The sequence below is a fragment of the Manis javanica genome, chromosome 6, assembly GCF_040802235.1.
Source record: "Manis javanica isolate MJ-LG chromosome 6, MJ_LKY, whole genome shotgun sequence".
NCBI classification, from domain to species: domain Eukaryota; kingdom Metazoa; phylum Chordata; class Mammalia; order Pholidota; family Manidae; genus Manis; species Manis javanica.
The window spans coordinates 117,705,239-117,719,691 of record NC_133161.1 but is presented as its reverse complement, the minus strand read 5'-3'; positions in this window follow the sequence as shown (position 1 = coordinate 117,719,691).

The window sequence follows — 14,453 nt, the reverse complement described above, 5'->3', positions numbered from 1 at the left end:
CGTGTGTGTGTGTGTGTCTGTGTGTGTGTATTTCACTCATGACTGTTAAATCTACCTTTTACAAAATCAGTAGAATCCACTCACAGAGATTGTCCTAACACAAGATTCTTTTTCTCTTACATGTTAGCAATTCTTCTGTTTATGACCAATCATGTGGTATGTAATCATAATCTTTAAGATTCAGCAATTTCTGAAGTCCTACTGTGACCAAGAAAGCTATTGCCCTAAATGGCTTTATTAATTAAGGAAAGTAAATTGTCAAAAGGTATTAGGGTTCACATTAATAAATATGTATTAAATTGTTTTAAGTGACTCATTTTAAGACTTGATGTTAGCGGTTGTTTTGAATCAAGGAGTGGAGGGATGAATGACCTAGGCCACCTGTAAGAAGAGGGTGGAAAGCAGGAAGATTTTATAAAGTGTCTAGAAAAGAAAAGAAAGAAAGCTTCTGTGACATCAAATCACCACAAGGGGAAGGGAACAACCCACATATTACTTTACGGCCACAGAATTAGTAAGTAAGTACATATGAGGGGAATAAAGAAAGAAACATTTTTAAAAACGTTGGAGCAATGGAGGAAATTCTAGCATGTGGCAGGGGCCTCCGTGTGACCCCCACGCCTCTCTGAGAGGACCTCTAAGGCTCATAGGCTGCTATAGCTCCTCTCCCTGTCACCTTACTGGACCTGCGTTCTCTCCAAAGCAGGTGCCCTTTGGTGAGTCAAGGGTATCACACATCCCATAACCCAACATCCTACTGCAAGGGAACCTTCAGGGTAAGCCCGTGAGAGTATGATTACCTTTGCTGATAAGGCCCAGGGAGTGGATATAGGTGATACCATGATAAGCTGCCCAGGCAGGCTGGGAGGAAAGCTGTCTGTGAATACTTCTGCAAAAGCAGGGGATGATTACTTTTTAATTAAAAGTGAGCAGAATATTTATTGTGGCTGTGTTTATCTTAAAGGGAATAAACATGTAAAGAAAATTTGCATAAAGTGAGCAGGAGCTAAATCCTGAGAAAGGCCCGCAAGCATAGTTGTATTGGAGTAACCGAGTATCAATTGTTGTCCTGAAATATGGCAACAAAGTTGAACCCTTAATGCTGCTTGCAAGGGGGTGTCAGTTTTATATTCCTTAAAATAATAACAATTATTAGTATTACTTAATTGTATAATGTTTATCAATTATTATATAAATATAATTATAAATTGGATATAATCATTCCTGGTGGTGTATCAGGGCTGTAATTGCTGTTTCCAGTTGCCTAAATGAAAATTAGCTTTTAGGTCATTCATTTATCCATATCAAGTTATTTAAGTCTAATACAGACTTGGGATTTGGATATTATATGGATTCATTAACTTCTTAGAGTTGAGTCTAATGGGAGAAGAGAAGAAAGTATATCTTCAATTAAGAAATATCTTACACCAACAAATTGTAACTAACAACATCCCTGTTCCCCCTCAGTGACCTGAATCATGAAGAGAAAGAAAGTCTTTGTGTCATAGAGAAAAGTATGTATAGAGAGATTGGCTTGTTAATTTCATTTAGTATTAAAGTAGTTTGTAATATCATCAAGTCACCATTAAACAAGACCGTTCCAATAAACAGAATTCTCCATACTTCATTGTAGCTGATTTGCCTTTCAGAAAGTAGGAATATGGGTTTTGGAAAAGGAAGGCAATTATGTCAATAGCTAATTTGAAAAAAAATAGTAAGGTTTTATAGAATTAAACATCATCTGCAGAGATTCATTTCAGCACTCATTGCCTGAGGCCACTTTTCCTAGAACCAGACAGCAAACTGAAGTCTTGTAGGCGAGAGGTTTTTGGTGAGTACACTCAGAAATGGTGCTTGAGATGCTGCGGTAAGAAGAATGGGCTGGAGGGAGAATGTGAACTGCATGCAGTCCAGTCACCATAGAAGCTTCAGCTGATCTCTCAGAAGGTTCTGGAGCTGTAATTGTCCCTTAGAATTGTAATATGTTGAAGAAAAGGGTCCCAAGCTTTTCCCCAGGCCTTATCAAATAGCTGGTGGATATTGGCTGCCCCTGGGAAAACAGCTTAGCCTTGGGTGAGGGGGCTTCCTACAACTAAAAGCAGTTTCTGGGGAGGTCCTAACCTATGAGCAGCCAGCAGTCAGCAGCTGTGGGTAAGTGTCGAGGCTGGGAGTGGAGAAGGGGGCATGTGGCGTGGGCATTGTGGCATCCACTGTGCACATCTAGATAAATGCCATTCACTAGATTATCATTCAACACTCCCAGAATGGGCCTGCTTAGACAGAATAATTTAAATGTTTTTAAAGAATGTTTAAAGAGGCATATCTCCTCAACTTAGCCTCTCAAAATTCAGCAGGGAAGTCAAGTACAGAGTTGGTAATTGAAAAGCATTTGGAGGTAGTTTAGAAGATGAATTGCAAGGGAAAAGTGGTAGAGATTCTGAAAAGAAGAATATTGGTCACAGAAAGCAGAAGAGGGGAGCCAATACCCATAAAGTTTGTGTGCCAGAGGGGATTGAAGGGAGAAACCTGCTCGCATTGTTTCTTTTTTCTAGAACAACTTTCAGAGGTGCAGCAGACAAATTACAGAAGGTAGAATTAAAATTGATTCAGCCCGTGAGGTCTGCCTCTGTACCACCTAAATAACACTGAAGGGCCGGGAGCAGGCCTTATGAGAATTCATAATTTCACAGCTTATATGAAAGCTATGAAAGTCATCAGAATGATAAACTCACAAGAAGAGGGAGAGAAATCTGTTTTTGTTTTTTTAAAGGCTCCTTGTGCAACTCAAAACAAAAGCACAGTTTTTTTAGAGGTGAAGGAAGAGAGGAGTAAAGAAGGCCTATGGGGAAGGTGACATTTCCCAGAAAAATAACAGATACTCCTAAAGAACCAGATATAACTTAAATGTTCCCTAGAAAAAGGTGTAGCTGATGCAATCCTTAGAGGCTGCTGATCTAAATAAGATATTAATGTCTTTAATTTGTAAATGCATATGAATGTGAAATATATTTATTAGGCTGTGTTTCAGTTGTAGAATTATTGTCACTGCTCTGTGTTGTAAGATTAGGTAATGAGACATATCTAAGCTTAACAACAGGATGTAAGTCTTCTTGCAAAAGTAGTTGTTGGGGGTAACTGCCTCTTACAAACACAGGAGCTCAGAAAATTCCAGTTAATGCTTGGTGGAGGAAAAATGCTGTAGTGTGGATTCCATATGGTAAAGTGTTTAATTTTATTGGCTCTTAAGTCAGAATGTCTGGGTTCAAATTCCATGTCTACCACTTACTAGGTGAATTCAAACAAGTTACTTAAATTTTAGACTGTTTCCAAATCTGTAAAATGGAGATTATCTCTCAGGGTTGTTATGAATATTTGGTACATTAATGCATTCTTAGAGCTTATTATAGTGTCTGGCACATTATGATTATTCCATAAATCACAACTATTATTCTTATTACATTAATTTTTGTGGTGAACAGAAATGTTAGTTCTTTAGAAGAGAAATGTCTTAGGATGATAAGTGTGGATAGGGAGGGTTAAACTGTGACAGTTTAACAAGTAAAATCAGTGAGATTAGTAAACACAGTTCCCAGCAGTATAAGGCAGTTAAAAAACTTGACCTATTTCTTCCTAAGAAATCCATTTCTATCATTATTTTGAGAAAGCCCATTAGTATATAAATATGCTTTCAGTAGTTTGATAGGATAATGGCTTGTTGGCCCCAGTGATTCTTACATTTGACTGTGATTAAAGAGTAAACATTTATTAATTGCTCACTGTGTACTTGATCTTGTTTTAGGCACTTTATGTGTACAGGCTCAGTTCAAGTTGCCCCAAACTTTAAAATCAAGTACATTGAAGTCCCATTTTAAGTGGTAGAAGATATGATAAGAGTTCCTAATAACCTGAATGTTATAAAATCGTTATCAAGCTATGAACCCAGACATGCTGGCTCCGGAGCCTGTGACTTTAAGCAGTAAACTGTACTACAGTGCATCCGCTTGTATGCATGCCTGACTTACTAGAAGACGTTGGTGGGGGACCAGTTACTCATTAGGTCAATGCAAGAGAATAAGATTCTCTGATTTTAATGCTTCTCCACAACCTACAATCCTTCACTGTTTATACGGTCTGCATTCTTATGCTCTTTACAGCTCCACCTCTTAGTAAAGCTCATGAATAGTGAAAATGAAGTAGGGTTTTGGATTTCCTATACTCACTCCAACCTCTAAATGGCTTACTTGGCCAATGGGAGGCATGGGAGCAATGGTTAATGGCTTCCTACCTGATTATTAGAATCATTAGGGAAATAAAGATGCCACACCAAAAGCAGCTTAATACATTCACTAACAAAACTACTGAATTGGTAGCATCAGGGGAGTGAAAGTAGGATCCAACCAGAAGGACTGATTTGCTGTTTCCATTGTATTTTGCTCTTACACATTTGAGGTCATTGAAATCTTATTTTTAGATTGTGGGTAAAATTGCAATATTTCCAGAATCTCTTGCCAGGCTTTAGTACATCTCCATATCAATAGGTGTTTCCAAGGGGTGGAGAGAAGTAGTCCATTTCCATATCAATAGGTGATTACAAGGTTGGGTGAGGGCCTATCTGGACAGCAGAGGTTGACTAGGGCCCTCTTTTCTACAGCCAGGTCACAAAAGACATGGAAAAGCAGAAGTGGACAACTGCTTGTAAGAAATAAATGGGTTTCTCCCACTTTATTTCTCACTTTGACTGATTTTGGTTTCAAAGATATTTTGCCCCAGGATTTTCCCTCTAGAGTTACATCTGGCAGTAATTGGCAGGACCTCTGAAACTGAAATCTGTCTACATGTGTGTGACTCTTGGGTGGGCTGCTCCTAGAGATGGTGGGGAGATGCCTGGAACACTCAGTGTTGATGGTGGGGAGGCCCCAGTGGCTCCAGCAGTGGAGGGTACAACTTTACCTGTGAATATCCCCCTATCTGTGGGGCTTCCAACTGGGGAGCCCCTAGGGGGAACTGGTACCTCTTAGAGGGGTGGGGCCTTCCCCAGAATTGGGCAAGGGTGGAGACACCAGAAGCTGCAGAATTAGCCCTCTGTGAGATAAAAGACTGCTTAGAGGCCCTGAGTGGCCATGTACCAGCTGGGATTGTAGGAGCTCTTTTTCTTGAGATAGTGGAAAATGTTATCAAGGATAGAGACACAGTTACCAAGGAGAGAGAAAGACTTTGGCAGTAGAGAGGCACATTTCAGCATTGTTTGGAGGAGCTGGGTGATAACCTGTGGGATGCCCTGAAGAAAGAGAAACAGTTGTTGAGAAGACAGGTTACACTCCTGGAAGATTCCTTAGCAGCAGCAGGGGAGGAGGCAGCAGGAGAAGCTGCATTAAAGGAGGCTGGGGGGAAGGGGGAAGAAAGAGCAGTGCCCTTCTAAATCTGCAAGAGAATCAGATGTGAGCATGATATCATCAATGTAGTGATACAGCTGCACTGTTTGCAGTTTCTTCCATGTGGCCAAGTCCTGGGCTACAAGTCCCTGACAGATGGTGGGACTGTGGAGGTATCCCTGTGGGAGGATGGTGAATGTCCACTGCCAGCCTTCCCATGTGAAGACAAACCGTTGCTGACTTCCCTGTGCTATGTCAATAGAGAAGAAAGCATTAGCAAGGTCCAGAACATTTTGATATGTCCTTAGTTTGTGATTGAGGGGGTCCATAAAGGCTGCTTATAGAGGGGTCAGCAACATGAAAAGAGAGTGTGACTATTCAATTCCCTGTAGCCCAGGATCACTGCCAGGGGTGCTCTACAGCCTGTGGTGGGGGCAGCTCCTCTCTCTGAGAGCCCTTGGTTGTTGCTTTTTTTTTTCTTAATTACAGCCAGACAGTCTTTTAATACAGGACAGCCTGGTGCCTCAGGCGGTGGCCTTGGCAACAGATGGACCCTCGGCCCCACCCCCCCTCATCTTCTCCTAACACCTCCTCTACCATTTAGCTGAGTCCTCTGGCTTGAGGATTATGATTTTATTGCTGTTGTTATGAGTCTGGTTACAACGCTCCAGTTTTCTATCACAGGGGCCATTGTAGAAGATGGGGAATGGGTAGGTTGTAAGGCAACATTTCTGGAGGGGTGGGCTGTGGGTAAAATTGCAATATTTCCAGAATCTCTCTCCTGGCTTTAGGGCATCTCCATATCAATAAGTAATTACAAGGGTAAGAGAGGGTATATGTGGACAGGAGAAGTTGGGTGGGGCCCTCTTCTTCTGTAGTGGGGGTGGTGGCAAGAGACATGGAAGCAGAAGTGGATGAGTGCTTTTAAGAAATAAATGGGTTTCTCCCACTTTATTTCTTCCTTTGACCGATTTTTGTTTCAAAGATTTTTCTCCCTGGGATTTTCCCCAGGAGTTACATAGATATGATTATTTTTCCTCTACACTAAAAGCAATTATTTTATTTTAACATTATGTATTAGTTAGTAAAGGCTACAACAAAATGTTACCAACTTTGGGGGCTTAAAAAACACAAATGCATTTTTTCATTTTTCATTTTTCTGGAGGCTAAATTTCTGAGGTCAAAGTGTTGCCAGGGTGGGTTTCCTCTGAGGCTTTTCTTCTTGGATTATATATGGCCATCTTCTCTCTGTCTTCCCATGGTTTTACTTCTGTATGTGTGTGTCCAAATTTCCTCTCCTTATAGAGACACTAGTCATTCTGGAGTAGAGCCCAACCTAATGGCCTTATTTTAATTTAATTATCACTTTAAAGATATTATCTCCATATAAAGCCACACTTCATTTCGAGGTACTAGGGGTGAGGACTTCAGCATATGAATTTCAGGGAGGACACATTTAACCCATTACACATTAGTAGTGGAATAAAAATACATTCTACCACACAAGAACAATTACATTCTACTGTCACCCAAACCTACATATTACAGAAGCTTCAAATTAAAGAGGAAATTTTAAACTTTGCTCAACATTGTCTAATGAACCAGCTGCACAAAATTGAGGTGCATGATCCCCATGCAGCATTTTGTTCCTTTGATGTGGATGGCAAAGAGGAAAGCTATACAAAGTGAGACTTCGTGCTGTATACACTATTGAAATCAAAGAATGTGTACAGTGTATGCAAATGAATAGGGTATCTGACCTTGCTATCATTTTTATTAGACTGCAGTAAACCTTTTGCTTTTCACGTAGCAGTAGCTATGGTTACATTTCTTGTATTTTCTGGAAGGCGGTGGTCAGTTCAGTTATATATCTAAATATTCTTTATCTTACTGCTTTAGAATACAAGTGCCTAGACACTAAATTTTTAATACATCAGGGTCCCCAGAATAATTGGAAGTAAAAATTAAACCCTGTGGGTAAAACTGCAATATTTCCAGAATCTCTTGCCTGGTCTTACTGCACCTCCATATCAATAGGTGTTTCCAAGGGTGGAGAGAAGTAGTCCATCTCCAGATCAACAGGTAATTACAAAGGGGAGCAGGGCATATCTGGACAGGAGAGGTTGGGTGGGGTCTCTTTTTGCAGCCAGGTCACAAGAGACATGGTTGAGCAGAAGTGGACGACTGCCCGTAAGCAATAAATGAGTTTCTCCCACTTTATTTCTCCCTTGACTGATTTCGGTTCAAAGGTATTTTGCTCCGGGCTGGGAAAATATATTCCTCCTGGAGTTACAAACCCAAATCAAAAGTAAAAATTGGCTTAAGAAACTCGAAATGTAATTTTGTTTGGCAATTTCTTGTTAAGCTATATAATAATGGAATTCTTCTTCATGTACCTGAAATGTGGATCTTAACTATCCAGGCCTGTACTTCCTTATTTCTAGGCCTAAGTATTACTGAGAGGGGAAAAAACTGATGAAATAATTTCCATATTTTCCCCATGGCAGTGATGAGAGCATCATTATTTAAATAAGGATATAAGGAGTAAGCCTGAGCCTAAGTTAGAACTCCAGAGAATATTGGGCAGACCTTGAAGGCTTAAGAAAGCCTTTTTAAATCTCATTTTTTAATAGAAATTTCCACATAGTTACAAAAGTAGAGAGGATCGCATCCTGATCCTCCGGGGACCTGCCACAGTCTCCGAGGTTATCCATCATGACAATGTTTTTGTCCCCATAACCCCACTCATACTCCTTGTCCCCTGATTATCTGAAAGTGAATCCCAGTTGTTAAAATTTTTAGAAATAAATGCTCGAGTATCTATCTCTAAAATGCAATGGTTCACAACAAACATAACCTCTGTAGTATTAACATGCTGCCATAAATTAAATATAATTTTTTTTAAATAGACATTGTTTTTCAGAGCAGTTTTAGTCCACATTAAAATTGAGAGCAAAGCAGAGAAATAGCCGTGCTCCCCCTTTTGCACAGCTTCCCCCACTGCCAACATCTCGCACCAGAGTGGTATATCGGTTACAATTGGTGAACCTGTATTGGCCGGCATTAGTAGTTGAAGACCATAGTTTACATTTAGGTTCACACTCAGTGTTGTATGTTTTATGGGTTGGACGAATGCATGACATGCATCTACCATTATAGTATCATATACAGAATGGTTTCACTGTCCTAGAAATGCTCTATGCTTCAGCCATTCATGCTCTCTCTCACTAGCCTCTAGCAACCACTTATCTTCTTATTGTCTCCATAGTTTTATCTTTTCCAGAACACACAGTTAACCCTTGAACAGCATGAATTTGAACTGTGTAGGTCCACTTATATGCAGATTATTTTCCAATAAAAATAATGGATTATTTTTGGATATTTGGGGCAATTTGAAAAGACATTTTATTTTCTCTGGCTTACTGTATCATAAAAATACAGTATTTAATACATATAAGATACAAAATATATATTAATCAACTGTTTATGTTATCAATAAGGCTTTGAGTCAGCAGTAGGCTATCAGTAGTTAAATTTTTGGAGAGTCAGAAGTTACACGTGGTTTTCAGCTGCATAGTGGGTAGGTGTCCCTAATTCCTGCATTGTTCAAAGGTTCACTGTAGTTGGAATCATACAGTATGTAGTCTTTTCAGAATGGTTTCTTTCACCTAGTAATATGCATTTATTTCCTCCATGTCTTTTCATGGCTGGGTAGTTCATAGACTTTCAGTGCTGAATAAAACATTGTTATTTTGCTAATTGCATTAATGACAGAGAAACAATTGCTTAAGCTACCTGTTGCCATAAATATCTTTCTCAGAATATTTTTTCCCAGAACAGCAGAAAGAACTGCAGAGGAAATGCCTGAGATGTTAAAAGATTATGTGGAACATTAAAAGGAGAGCCTATTACTGGGGCCAACATTTGCATCACAGAAACATGAATTAGAATCCTGACTGAAAATTAACAGCTTGACTTTGGACACGTTTTGGATATTTTTGAGTTTCAATTTCTAAGTATGCAAAATCATACACGAGTACATCATAGTTACATTTACTATAAACAGAATTTTTTTTTAAAGATATGAAAGCAGCCAGAGACAAAAGACAGTTTCTTTGCTGATAATAAGTATGACATCTGAAGTCAGAACAAATATATAAAACAAGTTATCTTCAAAGAAAAATGCATGGGAAATGTTTAGTGATCTTAAAGGTTTATGTGGAACATTAAAATGAATCACCTGTGACCGAGAAACAGGGATGGTTTAGAACTTTGGGTCAACAGATACAATGTCAAATCTCAGCTTGACCATATTTCTGAATATCTTCTGGAAGTTACTTTCTCATCTTTAATTTCCCTCATCTTTCAAGTAGATAAAATATTGTCTACCTAATAAGATGTTGTAAAATTTAAAAGAGAAATTGGTAAAGAACATGTTTAATAAAAGTCATAGTTACCAAGAACTGTAAAATGTGACTAAAGGAACATGGCTATGCTAAGGATATAAATAAATAAAATATTCATGTATTTATCTGTTTTCTTCCATGTCTGTCTAAGTGTATGTGCCAAGTTGGAGTGATTATAGTCATAGTGAACCCATCATTTGACATAATACATTTGAGTAATCCCCGAAATATTTGTTTCAAAAATATTTTATATCTAACTAACTGATTCACAAAATTTTTATTCTTTTCAATCAAAAGTAAGGAAGACAAAGTCAGGAAGGAGTGCACAGAGGTTCATGTTGTGCTGGTAAAATGGTTTATTTCCTTGGATAAGGATGTATGCATGATCGTTCATTGTATTATCCTCCATGTCCATTTCTTTGTCTAAAATACATTGCAATATTTTTTTAAATTATAACCCAATTATAATTAGCTAGCACTAAGAAATGACAGCAAAGTCTTTAACAAAATTATGGAATAATATAGTTCCAAGTTTCAGCCAATGATGTATAAGGGTGTGCAAAATATGTTAACAATAAATGATATATGGTTATTGATTACAAACATCTCTACTTCCTGTTTCTCTGCTCTTCATCTGTTTAATATCCTCTATTTTGCATATATCTGAATACTTCTTTTCCTTTAAGGATTTTAAATCTCTTTTTCTATTATTAAGGTTATGTTGGTTGAAATAATTTAGGGAATATGGTTGATAATATATAGAGTAGATACTATAGGGCTCCTGTACTACAGCAGTATTTGGCTGGAGTTAGCCAATGAAGATTTACATCTTTGGAAGCTGAGAAGTCATTTTCATTAAATTCAAAGTATATTCTCTTTCATTGTGAGCAATATTTCACTATATATTTGTATCACAGTTCTCCTTAGTCAAACCTATACTGAAAAAAAAAAAATTGCCTACAAACGTTTTAAATTAAGTCTTACAGGGTCCAATCTATTATTTTAATGAATGGTAATAGACATGTTTTAAATATATACTTATCTTACTGTATTCAATACTTTTCATAATTATTAAGGCAACCTCTGCTATGAATTACTGATGGTATATTAATGTCAGCAGATAAGCAGAAATGCTCTGAGCTTTTCACTAGCCTTCACATTCATTATATTCTCAGGGATTATACTTCAGGCGTACTCTGCCCTGAACTATCTTTCCATGTAGGGATTGTTTATTCACTTGGAGGTTGTTGTGTTAAATGTTAAGAGAGAACTTTTATGAAAAATAAAATTTATTTGAAATCAGATAATTTAATATTTTCTGAGAACATTTATTTTTTTCTATTCTCTGGCTAGAACAAACACTCCAGGTTCTTCCGGTGACCAAACTTCATGTGTGCTTCGGCTCGCCGTCATTCAGCCCATGTGTTATTGAATGACGCCACACTTCAATCAGTCTACAGATAGGCACTAAGGAATAAGCCCATCTGCAGATTCTTTCCATGTGACTGCAGGGATTGGTCCAAAGATGAGCACATGACCTAAATCAAGTCAGTCTTCTAGAACCAACAAGCTGGATGCAGAGTTCTGAGAGTTCAATTCTAGGGCAACAATCTTCATGTGACAAGGAAAAGCTAGCCTCTTTAATAATGAAATGAAAAGTAGAAGAAAGATGGTAGAAAATGAGAAAAACAATTTTTTTTGACATTGTTTCAGTCCACCATCAACCATGTCTGAAGCTAGCATATTTCTTTGCCCTAAAATCAGGTTTGGCTTGAATTTTCTGGATTCACCAGTAAATGATCCTGATACAATTTCATAGGTAATGTTCAAAATGATTTGTTGTGTTAAGAATTAGCTGAAATATTTTAAAAAATAATCTTGATATTATTATGTGAAGCCAGCTTTCTGAAACCATATAGCTTTTGAATTCAAGTGTTAAGTTTTTGTCTGATGTTGATGTAGCCCCTAAACCAGCATCTACATTCTTGCCACATATTCACAAGCATGTAGCAAAACCTTTAAGAATTCTGTCTGGTTAATCCCTTATTACCTACCCAGTTTGAGTCACTTTGCTGCTCACCTACCATATATATTCCATGAAAATTATTAATATTATGCGTGGCTAATTCAATGAACTAGATATTCTCATATTCTGCTCAACATTTTGTAAGTCACCAGAGTTTAGAAATGCCAATGCTATACTCCCAGCATTAGGGATATACTGAAGTGTCTTTCACGTTATGGACAATCTCCTATTTAGATCCCCAGGGGCAACAGGGTCAGAATAGCAACACTCTTATTCTCAGGTCATTGACAGAAGAACCAGCTCTGTGACAACTGCTCTGTCTCTGTCTCTGACCTCTAAAACTGTGCTTTCCTGATAAATGGCATACCAGGCAACAAGGCTTGACATGTTTGTTTGTTTGTTTGAAATCAGTTGAGAAGAGAAAGTAAAAAAGTACTTTAGGGATGCATGTGGTTTTAGCTTGGACATATATGTTAAAAAAAAGAAATAGCAGGTCCAGAATGGAGGCACTTGGTCTAAGCCCCATGCCAGCAAACCAGGATTCAATACCTAACCAGAGGGCAGTTTCAGCCCCTCCTGGGGATGGAATTTTAAACCAATCAGTCTAGAATTGCCTAATCAACTCTAGTGAGAATCTGAATGATAGACCCCCTGCCTTCCCCTCAAAGGAAGGTGAGCATGTCTAAAATAATCCGTTCTTTTATTTATGACTTTCTTGTTCCTGCCCCCTTCTACCTATAAAAGCCTTTCTTTTTGCACAGCCCCTCGGAGTTCTTTCTACTTGTTAGCTCTCCCCGATACACGTATTGTTGAATAAAGCCAATTAGATCTTCAAACTTTCCCAGTTCAATTTTTTTAACATATTGCGGGAAAATGTATTTATTTTCTAATAATTCACTTCCTGAATTGGTTTTTAGGAAGATCCACTTGTGTTTCAAGAGGTACAAGCAAGAGTGATGATTGAGAGCTTAATACAGACATAATCTCTAGCTTGTACTGATTAATTGTCCATGGATTTTTGCCACGGATTAATGCACAGCTGCAAAATTTGCACAGTAATCCTCAGCTATGTAATTTGATGGCAGGGTTTATTTTAAAGTCATTGTCCCTACAAATAATAAAAGCACAACATGTATCATTTCTTGGTGTACACCTTCATATGAATAGGTAAGAAAAGGGAAGATGATAGGCTAAAGTTATAAAGAAGCCAACACAAGATAAAATATGGCAACATAAGATACATTAGGAAACAAACTGGGCTACCATTCGTTAGTAAAAGGTGGCTTCAGGGCAGCGATGGAATGAAATTGTATTTCAAATACTGGGTTGAACTTGATAAGAGTTATTATGCATTCCCATTAGAAGGAGAGGAGGCATGAACAATGTAAACAAGGTATTCTTGGGACTAGCAGATAAAGCCTGGTGGAGCAAAGTGGTCATGGTTGAAAGAAGCGTGACATAAGGATAGAAATGAAACCTGAGCACAGTGTGTGGAGGGTTTGTAATGATAGGCACTGAAAGAGTTTTGGGACTTAACCCGTAAACAGTAAAGAGCTTTTAGTGGTTTAGACCTTTGCAGGTAGGTAATGAGGAAAAAAGCAAGTTGCCATGCATTATTTTTTGCTTCTGGAAAACCACATTAGTGAGCACTAGAAAAGCTCTCTTCATCATAATAGCTGATTCTAAACTGACAAAATGGAGTAGGAAGTGGGTGATGTTACAATCTCTTTGAGAGGAAATTAGAATTAAATTCCATTATGTTTTTCAAATCATCTGCTTGGACTAGAGGATGATATCATTTACTACTGATGTCTCACTCCATTAATTGATCAAGGTATGGAAGGCAGTTATGCCAACCCAACTTTGCAGGGGGACCTGGAACTGGTAAGGGAATATTACCTGGCATTGTCAGGATGCCTTATGGTTGTGGCAAATCACAGCTTCAAATATTAAAGCACAGCAATGCTGAGGGAACAGCAACATCAAACCAATGAACAAGCATTCAGTAGACAGGATAAAGGGAAATGAGCAAAATATACAAGACTTAAGGGTCCAAAAATACCAGGCTAAATGTAGAGTTATTATACATTTCAGAGACAACTGTAGGATTGAGAAATGAAGAGAGATTAGTCAAAGAGTAACAGTATTTGGAAGGGAGGAGGTAAAGGGTGTTCTGGACTTAAGTATAACACGAGAGAAGGTGTAAAATGGATGGAGACATGGTGGTGGGTCTAGAAGTGATTAGCCATGATTAGCCAAATGCTGAGGCCTGAAGGCTTTATAGCCATAATAAGCATTTTTCCTTGTGGTAGAAAGATACTTAAAAATGCTAATCGCAAGAATGAATTGTCTTTCCAAATAGCTATACCTGTATAAAAATGAGCTTATTAAAAATTATTGAATTAGAAGATGAGATTAGTTAAAAAACAAGTCATCTTAAGAGGCAACTGAATTAGTGAAAGGCAGAAAGAGAAATAAGTAACCACAGTGTTTAGAGTTCTTGGATGTCCAATTTTAAATAGTATTAGTGAGGAAAAAATACTCAATTTCAACTTAGAACATTTGACAAAGTCCTATATAAGCATTAAGAATAAGCTAAAAAACTAGAATAAAATTTAAAAGTACAGAGAAAAATTCATAGAGCGAAAT